The sequence below is a fragment of the Neltuma alba genome, unplaced genomic scaffold (genome assembly GCF_004799145.2).
Source record: "Neltuma alba isolate B1F8T4 unplaced genomic scaffold, ASM479914v2 tig00002744_pilon, whole genome shotgun sequence".
NCBI lineage: Eukaryota > Viridiplantae > Streptophyta > Magnoliopsida > Fabales > Fabaceae > Neltuma > Neltuma alba.
The window spans coordinates 426,098-438,479 of record NW_021632994.1 but is presented as its reverse complement, the minus strand read 5'-3'; positions in this window follow the sequence as shown (position 1 = coordinate 438,479).

Below are 12,382 nucleotides of genomic sequence, written 5' to 3'. Positions count from 1 at the left end.
GAATTTTTAATTAAAGTATGCACAGCATATTTCAACCAAAAAAGTACAAATAACATATATGAAAATTTTGATATTGTCATGGTTACCTACATATGTCTTGCTTCCGCACTACTTCTATAGAACTGCAGGGAAAATGAAGAGAAATAAGAAATTTGTATTTCTTTTGACTTATCAATCTGCATGTGGTCTCTATACCCAAAAAAAAAAAAAACCTAGATGTGTTCTTTTACTTGGCTTGAAGTTTTTTGGGTTTTGTGCCCTTGATTTCTTTTTAGCTTTGGTCTTTGTCTTGTCTGTTTCTATTATTTAGTTAAAAAAGTTCAATGAGTATTTGGCAAAAAAAAATTATATGAATATAATTCTTTTTTCATTCCTAATTAAAACCATAAAGCTATTATATGCAATAAATTTATTGAAACTTATATAAGGAGTATAAAATCGTTTAATTTTTCAAGTCACATAGTTGTTATGAGATTTTTTAGTGAATATACTCCTTTTTTAGAACCTTATAGTAATTCTTCCTTAATTATTGGTGTTCATCTGCTAAACTTTGCATGCAGGGAATCATATACCAAGTCTGTACTGTGGAAGTTACTTCTGAAAACAATTGAGTGAGTACCTTTTATTGTAATGTTATGTATCGTTTCAAATACCTTTTATTCACATTACAACGCCATGTGGTTTAAGTTTCAACACTGTTTACCCATAAACAGTACCATAACATTGTATATTATATATTTTCTTTTATGTTATGATGGATTGCAACGGCGGTGCAAGTTTCATTATTCCAACCTACATATTAAGTCTTCAGTCTTTAAAGATCACGTTCATCTGATCTTCTCCATAATTCGAACCCACAAGGCTTCTCTACTCTTTCACTGGCCATCACGTTGTTTTATTTCCATTTCATCCTTGAGATGTCGATTTTCTCAGTGTCAGGTGCTGATGACTTTTGTTTTTATTGCAATAACTCTTCGAGCTACACTAATTTATATGATTAAACATATATATTTTGGAACTTGGGCGTGAGAAACCGATCATAAGCAACCATTAAAGATTTAGAGATGATTGGGTGGCTTTAGATGATATGGGCTTTCTTTGGTCAAAAAAAGAAAGATGATATGGGCTTTAGCCCAAAAGCCACTTTATTTTTAATTTAAAAAAAAAGATAAAATAAATCTCTGTTATAGTAATGGCGCTCTTTAATTCAGGTTTACATTCCCGTCCTACTCAGTTAGCAAGTTTGTTCTCCGGTGATTGCATGGGGGCCGTTTCCCTCTAAGTCCTTTTAGGCACCGTTTGGATGCACTTGCAAACCATGGTTTGGAAGCCCAAACCATGGTTTGCACAAAATGCTATCCAAACACCCCCCTCAAAAATCAAAATTATGGTTTTGGACCAAATTATGGTTTTAGTTCCAAAACCATGGTTTTGGAAAAAGCAAAAATTTTTTGCTTTTGGAGAAAAAAGGAAGAGTGTGAGAGCCTATAGGATATGTATCTTGTTATTTTTTTTATAAACATATTTTTTTATAAACATATTTAATCTTATATTTTATAAATATATATACATATTAATTATTAATTAATTATATTATCTTATGTATTATTAATTATGTTAATAAAAAATATATTATTAACAATTTTATTCCTCTAAATTAAAATATATCATAAAATCTATTTTTTCTGTAATTATCATATTAACTTATTTCTTTTTTTTAGTAATTTGTATATATAAAAAGTGCTTCTGATAACAACTATCCAAACACTCTCACTTCTCAAAATCACTTTTTCATAAAATCTATTCTTTCCAGAATCTATTCTTCCCAAAATCTATTCTCCAGAATCACTTTTCCAAACCACGGTTTGGTTTCATCCAAACACACCCTTAATACATTCTCGGGCTTAGCCCTCTTATTTACCCAAAAAAATGTGGGGAGACAAAAATCTTTTGTTTGGTCTGAAATCTGAAACTAGTCTTCCCACTCTTACCTCTATTAAAATATACATTACTTATTATCTCTCTATAATAAATTTTTATTTATTATCTCTCATGTACTATTTTCTTTCTATTTATAAGTTACATGCAAGGAGAAAATTTGTTCCTAAATATAAGTTGTTTGTAGGATAATCAATGATTTTTTTTCTAATTTTATCCCTGTTGACTTAAATAGGTGAGAAAAAAAATATAAAGCATATTCTTTTGTACCCTTCTTTTAATAAAGGAAAAAGTTGAAAAAAATTATTTAATTCATTTTTTGATTTACGGAATTGAGTACACATTTCAGTTTGTCGAATTAATTTTTTTATATAAAAATTAATCTAAATATAAATCATATTATACTGATAAAATTTTATCTTAGTCTGCGTTTGCGGAAGCAAAAGAAAAGGCTGATGCGCCATGATGCCATATGACCTGAATCATTTTTCTTTCGTGTCCACAAAGCTGGTCAGACGCCGTACTACTGGTTTTATGCTTATCTTCGATAGACTTTTCAATCTCAATAATGAGAAGTGTTGCTGCTGATAAATTTTATTTATTTGCGTTTATTAAAAAATTAATTAAAATTAATTAAAAATAATAAATACATAAGGTATATTTTTTTTTGCTAAATATGTTTTTATTAATGAAGAGAATAAGTAAAAGATAAAAAGAGAATGTATAGAATAAAATTAGAAAAAACTCGTTAAATGGTTAAACAAAAATAAATGTTATTTTATAAAAAAAATCAACTCCCTCTAACAAAATTTAGCTTATATTTTAAATCAGAAAGAATACCTTCTTAGTCCTTACTCTCCTTAGAAAAAGAAATTCTTTTATATTTTGTGAAACAAGTTTTTTTTCCAAGTATTTACATAAAACAGTGTAAAATTACTTAAACTAAACTAATTAATCTTTATACCAACATAATCTCTCATTCAAACTAGCACCTTGCATGGAATATCAATCAACTAATTTGCAAAAGCACCAAATCTTAAAATTACAAGAAAAGTAACGTTACATTTTTTTTTCCTTGTCGAAAAGAAGTCCAGCCCATTCTGCAGCAAGGTGATAGAGAAATACAAGCCAAGTGTTTTGGAGGTCGCTGTCCCAAGAATTGTCAGTCTAGCTACAAGCTACACAAGGATGTTACCCAGAAGCTGAGTGATGTTAATGATCTTATAAACAAAGGGCATTTTGATGCTGTAGCAGAAAGGTTTGCTCATGATCGGTTCGATGAACTTCCCTTAGGTAAAGTTGTGGGGGTAGAATCAACAACTGAGGAGCTGTGTTCATGGGGGCATCATCGGTTTGTATGGAATGAGAGGGGTAAGCAAAACAACTTTGCTTAAGAATTGAACAATGATTTCCTCTCAAAGAAACAAACCATGTAGTTATCTGGGTTGTGGTGTCTAAAGAAATAGATGATGAAGGAAAAAGTCAAGATGCCATTAGGAAGAAATTGCGTGTTGAAGGCGATAAATGGAATAATAAGACAATGGATGACAGAACTCTTTTGTTATACAATATCTTAAATAAGAAGACATTTGTGTTGTTATTAGATGATGTGTGGAAAAGGATTAACTGCTGGAAATGGGGGTTCTTTCCCCCTAAAATCATGAATGCAAGATAATATTCACAACTCGGTAGGAAAATGGATGCCAGCAAATGGATGCACAGAGAAGTAGTAAAGTAAGTTACCTCATGCCAGATAAAGCATTTGATTTGTTCAAGGAAAAAGTGGGTGAAACTACTCTTGAAACCCTCATATATATATATATGGTGTCTTGCAAAGAAAGTGGTGAAAGAGTGTCAAGGCTTGCCACTTGCTCTTTGTATTGTTGGACGTGCCATGGCTAACTAGGTCACTCCCAATGAATAAAAGCGTGCTACAAAAACTGAGGAGTTATCCATCAAAGCTCCAAGGTATTGTTAAAGATGTCTATTGCTTACTTGAATTTAGTTATGATAGATTACCAAAAGATACCTACAAATCATGTTTTATGTATTGTGTCTTATTCCCTCAGGATTATAACTTTAAAACACAAAAGCTTATTGCAATGTTGCCAACTCGCTCAATGACCCAAAATAGACCAAAATACACCAAAGCTAATTTCTGAAAATGATGAAGAGCAACAGAATGCTATCGATATGGTTGAAGTTTCACCAAAACCTAGTCATCAACCTGGAATTCCACTTCCCATCTTGGTGAAGGATGTTGACCTTTAGTTGTGCAATTAATTCATCTTGGTGCTCCAATTCCTGGTGGACATCGAAGGGAGTATCCTCCGGAGATGAGTGTCGAATCAGTGGTAGGGGATCACAATCGTACACAATCTTAAAAGGAGTCATGTTGGTAGAGTGATGGAATGAGGTGTTGTACCACAGCTCAGCCCATGGAAGAGATGCGAGCCATTTCGTCAGGTAGTCATAAACGAAGCACCACAAATAGATTTCCACACACTTGTTGAGTGCCTCTAATTGACTGTCCGTTTAAGGATGGTACACCGAACTAAAATTTAACTGGGTTCCTTGTAGCTTCATAAGGTGCCGCCAAAAAGCACTCATAAATACCTTATCCCTGTCTGAGACTATTGTCTTTGGAATGCCATGTAATTTGACAATACGCTGAATGAAGACCTTTGCAACCTAAGTGCTAGAAAAATTACCAAGGAGGGTGATAAAGTGCCCATACTTAGAGAGACATCCTACAACCACCAATATAGCAGAAAATTATTAATCTTTGGTAACCCTACAATAAAATCCATAGCAATATCCTCCCAAATACGGTCCGGAACTAGTAAAGGATTGAGTAATCTTGCCGGATGAAGGTTCAAAATTTTGGCCTATTTGCACACTGAGCATTGTCGGATAAAGTCTCGAATATCAGCACGCATGTTCTTCCAAAAAAATAGTCGAGCAATTCTATAAAAAGTACGCATAAACCCCACATGACTGCCTATAATTGATGAATGAAGCTTAGTAAGTATTAGAGGGAGTAGCTTAGGTTTATCCCGAGGGATGACTAAACACTGGTTCCAAAAAAGATCACCATGTCTAATACTATACTATTGTTCAGTAATTAACCCCTGTTCCACCTTTTCTTTTAATTTACCAATTTTCATAGAAGAACAAACCTCTGTATAAACCTTATTGATGAAGGGATCAGGCATGGCTAACAATGCCATACAGCAGCTGCCAAACAAAGCATCGGTAGCCTGATTATGCTTCCCAGATTTATACTCAATGGTGAACTAGTACCTTAAAAGCTTTGGAAGGCAAGCCTCCTATCTTGGTGTCGGAATAGTTTGGTTATTAAGATTTGGTAAACTAGTATGGTCAGTGCGAATGACAAAAGGATGACCAAGTAGATAATGGTGGAACTTAGCAACGGCTTCTGTAATAGCATGAAGTTCGCGAACATAGATGGACTGAGCTTGCATCCTAGGAGAGAACTTCTTGGAGAAAAATGTGATAGGGTGGTCCTATTGGCTTAACAAAGCACCCACTCTGTCACCGGATACATCGGTTTCAAGCATGAAAGGCTTAGAGAAGTTAGGGAGGGCTAATACAGGAGCTTGAGTCAAAGCGGCCTTGAGTCCATCAAACACAGTTTGGGCCTTAGAGGACCATTGAAACCCATCCTTACATAATAAACATGTTAAAGGTCCAACTCGCTTAGCAAAATGCTTAATGAACCTACAATAATAACCACTAAAGCCCAAAAATCTCTTAAGTTAGCTGACATTCTTAGGTATGGGCCAATCTTAGACCGCCTTCAATTTACCTGGGTCCATCTCCACTCCGCTCCCTGTTACAATATGCCCAAGATATTCAACAAGTCATCGACCGAAGGTGTACTTTGCCATCTTAGTGAATACTTGATGCTACAAAAAAGTCTTAAGTACTGTTTCCAAATGAATCAAGTGTGATTCCTAGGTAGGACTATACACCAATATATCATCCAAAAAAAAATCAACACAAAATGACATAGAAAAGGCCGAAAAATCGTGTTCATTAAAGCTTGAAATGTTGCCGGTGCGTTTGTTAGCCCAAACGGCATTACAAGCCATTCATATAATCCTAGGTGTGTCTGAAAGGTTGTCTTCTCTCGATCAGCTTCCCTTATTAATATTTGATGATAACCAGACCTGAGATCGAGTTAGGAATAAAAAACAGAGCCACAAAGTTCTTTTAATAGCTCATCCACTATTGGCATAAGAAATGCATCTTTGATGGTAACGGCATTCAAAGCCTTGTAATCAACACAAAAGCGCCATGTACCGTCTTTCTTTTTCACCAGAATCACTAGGGTTGAAAATGGACTTGAATTAGGTTCTATCAAGCCCTCACTAAGTAATTCAAAAACCATATTTTTTATTTTTGTTTTCTAGCTAACAGGATATCGATATGGTCAAACCCGAACAGGCCCTGTTCCTGTTCATGGCCCCACGAAAGGCTAAACCTCATGGTGTCTCAAACACCTTCACAAATTGTTGCAATAATTGAGCTAAATCATTCGGTATGTCCTCTACCGGTTCACCAGATTCCACATCATCATATGAACTTTTGAGCACAAAGCACGCTGCCATAACATCAGTCTAATAAATGCAGGTTAGATGGTGCAATTGAGCATGAAGCATTGTTGGTCCCCTAAACCCAATCAATGAGATAAACTGCCCATGCTAAAGGAATTTTACTAGAGAACAAGAGGATTCTAGAGAACAAGAGGATCACTACAAAAAAAAAAAAAGCTCATTAATGGAATTAGCGACGGAAAATTATTCTATCGCTAATTTGTAAAAAAATCTGAAATTTTTTCTATCAGAAATTTTCATTGCTAATTCTGTCGCTAAATTGTTTGTCACAAAAATTTTTATCACTAATTTCGTTGCTAATTCTATTCCATCAAAATTCCATTGCTAATTCGTCACTAATTTTAAATTTCATTATTTTAGATCATAATCTTACAACAATTAATATAATAACATAATTAAGAATATAATGATTTAAAAATATTTTTAATTGTAAAATAAATTGATATATTTGTGAAGTTGGTGTTAATGAAGGTATCGTCATTATTCATGTCATCATTAGATATATACTGAAAATAGGAAGACAATTTCTTAGAAAACTTATTTATATTTCGTTAAAATAAATTCCCCTTGATTATTAATAATAATTAAAAAACATAATAAAAATATTAATAACTTTCTTATACAAATTGATATAACAAAGAAATAATTTTATCATATGTACAATATATTGAAAGATATAATGTATCATAGAAATTCAAAATCAAAAAATAAATTTATATGAACACAAACTAATATTGAAATGCATTTTGAATTTCAATCATTAATCATGCTATAATTAATACCCATAATATTGATTGATTTTGGTCTCCAATGCAAAAAAAATGGTACATATAAAGAATTTTAACAAAATAAATCACATATGATATATATATACAAGTAGGAGAATATTGTTTATCATAATCTATTCAAATCATTTAATTTTTTATACGGAATAATTTATTAGATTTTATTATAGTAGCTATTTTTTGAATGACAAATTTTTTTAACTAATTATAAATGGTTTTCATCAAATATATAAAATACATATAGATAATATAATATAATGTAATTTAATACATATATAATTAGATTCACTACTACAAAAAAAAAGAAGCTAAATGTAGCGCTTATTTTTTCACTTTTGTAGCATTTACAAAATGCTACATTTAAATCTGCTACAGAAGATGATGGGAATAAACAGTAGCCCTTGTTGAAGTGCTACTAGAAGGCAGTTCATGTAGCCCTTCCTGTAGCGCTTGGTTAAGAAAGCACTACAGGAAGTGAATAGGAAAACGCTACAGGAGATTCACTTACCACATTTACATGCAAAACCTTTACATAGAAATTTCTCAACTCCCAGCAAAATTCAGAGATCAAATACATGTAATAAAATTCTCAGAACAGCATAGATAATTAATTAGCAAACTTATATTACTACTATGTATACTGACAACAATTGTAAACAAGATAAATCTAGTTCTAATTCTACAATATAATATATACATCCAATAGTGATGGTTACACTTACTAGTGTTATAGTTTTGTTTAGTGCCCAACTAAAGCCAAAACATAGAAGAGAAGCTATAGAACAACCCATTTATATAAAGAATTGTTGGAACACATATCTACACCACTTTTCAATGACTTCATTTACTTGGTTGTCAATGTACTTTGCGCAACATGCATCTTCATAATACTGCTTAATGATCTACGATGTCCCATCTAGATATTTTTCTTACAATAATCTAATCGCATTGAATGAATGTTATCTGCACATATAGAGCATGCATTATATCCTTTGATACTATATTTGGATAGATTACCATAAGCTGGAAAATCATTAATTGTGCCAAACAGCACAACTCTTAAATTAAAACTTTCCTCCCCCTACCCATCATACACATTCACGCTAATCTCCCACATCAACTTTAGGCCATTAATTAAAGGAGCTAAGTATACATCTGTATCATTCCCAGTCTGCCTAGGCCTAGAAATTAACATGGATAGCATCATAAACTTACATTTCATGATTAAGCGTGACGGGAGGTTATATATCATCAATATCACTAGCCATGTGCTATGAGTACTACTTTGAACACCATATGGATTAATTCTATCAATTGCCAATGCAAGTTGTAGGTTCCTTTCTTCTTCCCCAAAGTTAGGATACTTATAATCCATTTTTTCCATTTTAGAGAATCTGCAGGGTGCCTAAGCTTTGTGTCTTCAATCCTCTCATTTGCATGCCATGTCAACTGCTTAGCAATATTCGTATTACTGTACATGCACCTAAATCTTGGAATAATGGGAAAATACCAAAGAACCTTCAAAGGATTTTTGCCTTTCTTCCCATCTCATAATGCATTGCATGTAGGGCACTTCTCCAAAGATGCATACTGATTTCAAAATAAAATGTAGTCATTAGGACATGCGTGTATCTTCTTGTAACCTATGCCAGTAGAGTAAAGAATTTGCTTAGCTCGTGTATTTTGGTAGGAAGTTCTTTTTTCTCTAGAAGCATGTCTTGTAAAAGTGTAAGCAATGTAGTAAAACTCAAATCACTCTAGCCATGACACGTTTTCAAGTTATACAATTTTAACACCACTAGCAATCTTTTATATTTTGTGCAAAGGTCTTTTTGCATCACTTTTCAACCTCTCAAATAAATTAGGATAATCACAAAGATCCTCTTCAATTACATTTAGCATTTCTTCAAGGCCATTGTCTTCATCACATATGCTTGTGCCAAACTCCTATGAAGCACCACTTGCGCTATGAACTTGATCACTAATGTATCATAAGTCTCACCATGCCTTATCCATCATGTATAAGAGTGATCAATTCCATGACATACCAAATGATCTAGCAAATCAGGTGGACTAATTCGCTTTCCATAACAAGCAGCTAAGCAAGGACAAAAAAAATTTTCAAGATCTTTTGCATGCCTCATTGCAAAACTAATAATGCAACACCTTACTTTTATATATACTAATAGGATCATTTTAACGTCTGTGAATAATTAACGCCAGGTTTCCGACCTGGGAAATGATAGAGATTTTTTTTTCTTTCCTTCAACATTGGAATTCGTCGATCAAATTTCAAACCTTTAGAGTAATTGAAGAGTGATCCACAATCAATCCTACTTTCAACTTAATCTTTAATCACCCAGAATGATTTCATACTGTGCAACCTTATAATATTATATTAAAAATATAGCAACCATTTTGGTTGACTGCACATACCTGCTCCCGGCAGTGCTCTTCCGCTTATGAAGGATATAAAATAATATTTACATAAAGCAAGTAAAGTTACGTGTCCATATATTTTGCTATACAATTTATAGAATTATAACAGATATCTCTGCTCTTCAACCAGCCCACCTTCTTCTTAAACAACCTCCTTATCTTTCGAGCTACTAGCTTTCGCTGTTCATCATAAATTGGAGGGTGAGATTCCGAAGAATCCCCGTAGTAGTAATTTCCATCAAACAAATGTGTAGATTACATAAAGCATGCAAAACAAGCCAAAGTAGAACATAACCTTGCAAGCTAATGCAATTAAGCATTTATGCACAATGACAAATAGACAAGCTGAATAAATAATGCGCAAATAATTGGCAAATACTGCCTCACGTCTATCAGCTACACGTGATCACGGCTGAATAATCCATGCAAGGAATTAAGGATTACATGTTCTCATGCTTTAAATAGCAATATGGCACAAACAGACATGCAGCAATCATACACAAGTGTAAGGTAGGAAAGAACTACTACCTGGGCTGCTTCCCTCCAAATCAAACCTTACTGTTCTCCTTTCTTTCTGCTTCTTGGTAGGCTTGAGCAGATATATAAACCTATCATATTGGTAAGGGTAGATTAACACTTGATCCAACTGTATCTCATAAATTAAGTAACTCTTTAAATCCCAATCTTTTTTAGTCTCTACCCTTATTTAATAGTTGGTCATCCTGGACAATTTTCTTATTTAATACATTTACTGTGGAGGGTTTCTCTCTTTATCTCAGCCCAAACAGTTACTTTTCTTAGTAACTGGTCATCTTAGTAAAAAATATTATATATACACATACAAGTCTTCTATCTTTAAAATATTTTCTATTAACACTTCATATTAAATCTCAAAATTATTTTCCAGTTTTGAAAATCATCATCACAGCACTTTGATAAATTTCTAACCATATTCCAAAACAACTATATATAACAACTCTATTAGCCTTTAGATACTCTTATCCCCTAGCCTTACAAGCTTACTAATCGAAAGTGTGTACACACACACAAATATATATTTTGTAGCACCTCCCATGCTATTCTCCTAACACTTAGGCGCCTATGCTAAAGTATAAATTATTATTTTTGTACTTCTAACTTGCTTCTAAAATTGGCTTGGCTTAATTAACTTCATACTGTAATTTCCAAATCCATACAATTCTTCACTTTAAGTCTAAAAGAAAATTCCATATTGAAAGCCAATAGCTAAGTCACTCCACTCAACCTTCTATAGGTTCTTTTATCAATAAAATCCAATGATTTATCAATACTTTGTAACAAAATATCCCTTGGTTCAAAGTTTTACATTTTAGAGTTCTCATCAATTTTCCTCTTAAAAATTCAAAAGCCCTCAAGCTTCAACCATTTCTATTCACCATTCGATCATATAACAAATTAACTTACATAATCATCACTTATCATTCAAAACCTTAAGAACAAACCATACATGGTTCTCCTCCTAGTGAATTCCGAGTATCAAGGTTCTAAAATCACACTCTTATTTATTTATTTAGACAGCATTTCCACATCAACTCTAGGTTTCCAAAGTCAACTCTTCATATCACAACTAAACAGCCACGCACATATATCATTATTCTTTGTATTCTTAATCATTCTTTCCATTAAACTCCATCTCTCCCACTCACACTTGAATCCCAATAAATTTTTATCCTCAAACTCAAAATCCTTATTTCAACATCTTGTTTCAATTGCTAACTTAAATCTGGAAATTTTCATCTTAAAGAACAATATTTAAAATAACTAGCTTAGAATCTTTAAACTTAAATTCCAGATTTAAAGCTCACACACACCACCACTTCCTTCTTTCCCATATATCTCTCGCCATTCACATTCCAGCTCCCACGGTCAAACACTCAAGCAATTATATAAATATATAAAACCCAAACTCAACTCCATTCAGCAGCAACATCATATTCCTTCATTCCATTTAGAACCCGATACACCCATGCATAAATATACATCTCTGCTACTTTAGTTTCTAAAATTTCAGTCCCATGACAGCAACATCAATCAACATATCAGAGACATCATTATCTCAAGTTATTAGCGCCTGTGTTAGAAGCTAAAAACCAGAAACGAAATCAACATGCAGCGACAAACATCAGTTGATTAAACATTCATCAAGCATTTTCCCCCTTAACCAATGAGATCAACATGCAGCGACAAACCTCTGTTTTTTGGCAACCAAAACAGAGAAGGAAAACAGCACATGCAAGCTCAAAAACCAGCATCATATACTTCAATATTGCCATATAACATGAACCCACCGATCCTTCTCTCCTTTCCTTGACTTTCTCTCACTAAAACCCAACTTCTATCTTCATCAACACCTCAAACAGCCCCTGTTCAACGACAATAAAGATGCGAGAAGGATTAGGGAGCTTACCTAGAATGTTTGATCGGTTTGCATGCACTGGATACTACCTCCGGTCACTCCTCCAGCTCCACCAACTCAGTTTCTCCCGTGCTCTCCCTCTCTCGCTCTCCATCTCTATCTCTCTTTTCTTTTGGACACCGAAC